At 35.3% G+C, this 4,498-nt stretch overlaps 1 non-coding gene across 1 annotated transcript; it reads right to left on the bottom strand.

The window, feature by feature from the left end:
- Window positions 1-4,394: 4,394 nt before the first annotated feature.
- LOC148579853 (small nucleolar RNA R71) lies at window positions 4,395-4,498 on the bottom strand. Its single transcript, XR_015895947.1, has one exon. It is a non-coding gene; the product is annotated as a small nucleolar RNA R71 (small nucleolar RNA).

Raw genomic sequence — 4,498 nt, 5'->3', positions numbered from 1 at the left:
GGTGGCGTTTCCTTCTTGAGGAACCAATGATGTCCTTGAGCTCTTCTATGTCTCTTCCTAGTCTTTGTTGCTCCTCCCTCATTGCTTTTTGATCTTCTCTTATTTCATGAAGGATGATGGAGTGCTCTTGATGTTCCACCCTTAATTGTCCCATGTTGGAACTTAATTCTCCTAGGGAGGTATTGATTTGCTCCCAATAGTTTTGTGGAGGAAAATGCATTTGAGGCATCTCCGGGATCTCATGGTGATGAGATTCATGCGCCTCTTGAGCTCCATGAATGGGCTCTCTTACTTGCTCCATCTTTTTCTTAGTGATGGGTGATGAGCGGATAATTTATACGCTTTTTGGCATTGTTTTTAGTATATTTTTAGTAGAATCTAGTTACTTTTAGGGATGTTTTTAATAGATTTTATGTTAAATTCACATTTCTGGACTTTACTATGAGTTTGTGTATTTTTCTATGATTTCAGGTATTTTCTGGCTGAAATTGAGGGACTTGAGCAAAAATTAGATTCAGAGGTTGAAGAAGGACTGCTGATGCTGTTGGATTCTGACCTCCCTGCACTCAAAGTGGATTTTCTGGAGCTACAGAATTCGAAATGGCGTGCTTCCAATTGCGTTGGAAAATAGACATCCAGGGCTTTCCAGTAATATATAATAGTCCATACTTTGGCCAAGAATAGATGACGTAAACTGGCGTCGAACGCCAGCTTTATACCCAATTCTGGCGTCCAGCGCCAGAAAAGGAGCCAAAACCAGAGTTGAACGCCCAAACTGGCACAAATACTGGCATTCAACTCCAAGAAGGACCTCTACACGTGCAACACTTAAGCTCAGTCCAAACACACACCAATTGGGCCCCGGAAGTGGATTTATGCATCAATTACTTACTCATGTAAACCTTAGTGACTAGTTTATTATAAATAGGACCTTTTACTATTGTATTTGACATCCTGGATCCTGGATTGTAATTTTGATCCTGTGATCACGTTTTAGGGGGCTGGCCATCTCGGCCATGCCTGAACCTTTCACTTATGTATTTTCAACGGTAGAGTTTCTACACTCCATAGATTAAGGTGTGGAGCTCTGCTGTTCCTCAAAGATTAATGCAAAGTACTACTGTTTTCTATTCATTTCATCTTATTTCACTTCTAAGATATCCATTCGCACCCAAGAACGTGATGAAGGTGATGATTATGTGTGACGCTCATCACCATCTCCCTTATGAACACGTGCCTGACAAACACTTCCGTTCTACATGAAATAAGCTAGAATGAATATCTCTTAGATCTCTTAACCGGAATCTTCGTGGCGTAAGCTAGAATGATGGCGGCATTCAAGAGAATCCGGAAAGTCTAAACCTTGTCTGTGGTATTCCGAGTAGGATTCAATGATTGAATGACTGTGACGAGCTTCAAACTCGCGATTGTTGGGCGTTAGTGACAGACGCAAAAGGAGGGTGAATCCTATTCCAGCATGATCGAGAACCGACAGATGAATAGCCGTGCCGTGACAGGGTGCGTGAGCATATTATTCACTGAGAGAAGGGGATGTAGCCACTGACAACGGTGATGCCCTTGCATAAAGCCAGCCATGGAAAGGAGTGAGACTGATTGGATGAAGATAGCAGGAAAGCAGAGGTTCAGAGGAACAAAAAGCATCTCCATTCGCTTATCTGAAATTCCTACCAATGATTTACATAAGTATCTCTATCCCTATTTTATTATTTATTATTCGAAAACTCCATGATTATTTTATATCCGCCTGACTGAGATTTGCAAGGTGACCATAGCTTGCTTCATACCAACAATCTCCGTGGGATTCGACCCTTACTCACGTAAGGTATTACTTGGACGACCCAGTGCACTTGCTGGTTAGTTGTATCGAAGTTGTGACAAATTATGAATGTGTAACCACGATTACACGTACCAAGTTGCTCACGTGCCATGAATAGTTTGAGCCTGGACATCACAATTTCGTGCACCAAGTTTTTGGCGCCGTTGCCGAGGATTGTTCGAGTTTGGACAACTGACGGTTCATCTTGTTGCTCAGATTGGGTAACTTTCTTTTCGTTTTCTTTTCAAAAATTTTTCAAAAATATTTCAAAAAAAAATTTTTTTCATCTGTTTTCGAAAAAAAAAAAAAAGAGAGGGTTCAAAAATAAAAATGTTTTCAAAAATATATTTTCCTTTCAGAATTTTTAAGAATGAATTCTAGTGTTTCATGGAGCATGTTGAAGCCTGGCTGGCTGTAAAGCCATGTCTAATTCCTTTGGGAATGAGTATGTCAGGCGTGTCATGTCTGAGTTACATACAAAATCTTGGCTGGCTATTAAGCCATGCCTGACCCTTTGATTGGAGCTTTAGAGCATAAGATTCCTGGAATTCATATTAAAAATTTTGGAATCCTTATTTTCTTTTTCAAAATAATTTTTCGAAAAATATAAAATAAAAATCCAAAAAAATTAGAAAATCATAAAAATCAAAAATATTTTTGTGTTTCTTGTTTGAGTCTTGAGTCATATCATAAGTTTGGTGTCACTTGCATATGCATCTTGCATTTTTCGAAAATTTCATGCATTCATAGTGTTCTTCATGATCTTCAAGTTGTTCTTGGTAAGTCTTCTTGTTTGATCTTGATGATTTTTTGTTTTGTGTCTTTTCATGTTTATCATATGCATTCTTGAATTCTTAGTGCGTAAGCATTAAAGAATTCTAAGTTTGGTGTCTTGCATGTTTTCTTTGCATTAAAAATTTTTCAAAATTGTGTCTATGATGTTCATCTTGACATTCATAGTGTTCTTGGTATTCATCTTGACATTCATAGCATTCTTGCATGCATTCATTGTTTTGATCTAAAAATTTCATGCATTGCATAATTTTCATGTTTTTCATAAAAATTCAAAAAAAAAATCAAAAAAATATCTTCCTCTTTTCTCTTATCAAATTCGAAAATTTGAGTTGACTTTTTCAAAAATTTTTAAAATCAAATTGTTTCTCATGAGTCAAATCAAATTTTCAATTTGAAAATCTTATCTTTTTCAAAATCTTTTTCAAAAATCAAATCTTTTTCAAAATTCTTAGTTATTTTCGAAAATTCCAAAAATATTTTTCAAAAATCTTTTTCTTATTTTTATACCAAATTTTCGAAAATAACAATAGCAATTAATGTTTTGATTCGAAAATTTCAAGTTTGTTAATTACTTGTTAAGAAAGATTCAAACTTTAAGTTCTAGAATCATATCTTGTGATTTCCTGTGAATCAAGTCATTAATTGTGATTTTAAAAATCAAATCTTTTTCAAAACTAATTTCAATCATATCTTTTCAAAAATATCTTCTTATCTTATCTTTTCCAAAAATATCTTTTCAAAATATCTTTTCTAACTTCCTAACTTCTTATCTTTTCAAAATTTGTTTCAACTAACTAACTAACTTTTTGTTTGTTTCTTAACTTTTTCAAAACTACCTAACTAACTCTCTCTCTCTAATTTTCGAAAATATCTTCCCTCTTTTTCAAAAATTTCTTTTTAATTAACTAATTATTCTTATTTTTATTTTTAATTTTAAAAAATTTTTCGAAAAAAAATACTGACAATTTTCAAAAACCATTTTCGAAAATCACTAACTCTTTTTCAAAATAATTTTTGAAAATTATTCCTCCCCTATCTTATTCTATTTATTCATTCATATCCTAACATCTCATCTCACATCTCTGCCATCCTCACAGTTGTGTTTCTTCCATTATATTACATTCTTTGTCTCCCCCTCTTCTTCTACTCACACAGGGATCCCTATACTGTGGTATAAAGGATCTCTATTATTATTATTATTATTTTTCTGCGCCTTCTTCTTTGTCATATGAGCAGGAGCAAGGACAAGAATATTCTTGTTGAAGCATATCCGGAACCTGAAAGGACTCTGAAGAGAAAATTAAGAGAAGCTAAAATACAACAATCCAGAGATAACCTTTCAGAAATTTTTGAACAGGAAGAGGAGATGGCAGCCGAAAATAATAATAATGAAAGGAGGATGCTTGGTGACTTTACTGCACCTAATTCCAATTTATATGGAAGAAGCATCTCCATTCCTGCCATTGGAGCTAACAACTTTGAGCTGAAACCTCAATTAGTTTCTCTGATGCAGCAGAATTGCAAGTTTCATGGACTTCCATCTGAAGATCCTTTTCAGTTCTTAACTGAATTCTTGCAGATATGTGATACTGTTAAGACTAATGGAGTAGATCCTGAAGTCTACAGGCTCATGCTTTTCCCTTTTGCTGTAAGAGACAGAGCTAGATTATGGTTGGATTCTCAACCCAAAGACAGCCTGAACTCTTGGGATAAGCTGGTCACGGCTTTCTTAGCCAAGTACTTTCCTCCTCAAAAGCTGAGCAAGTTTAGAGCTGATGTTCAAACCTTCAGACAGAAAGAAGGTGAATCCCTCTATGAAGCTTGGGAAAGATACAAACAGTTGACCAAAAAGTGTCCTTCTGACAT

The sequence above is a fragment of the Arachis ipaensis genome, chromosome B10 (genome assembly GCF_059453495.1).
Source record: "Arachis ipaensis isolate K30076 ecotype BB chromosome B10, ASM5945349v1, whole genome shotgun sequence".
Classification (NCBI taxonomy): domain Eukaryota; kingdom Viridiplantae; phylum Streptophyta; class Magnoliopsida; order Fabales; family Fabaceae; genus Arachis; species Arachis ipaensis.
The sequence above is the reverse complement of the archived record's forward strand: the minus strand, read 5'-3'. Positions and strand labels throughout refer to the sequence as shown.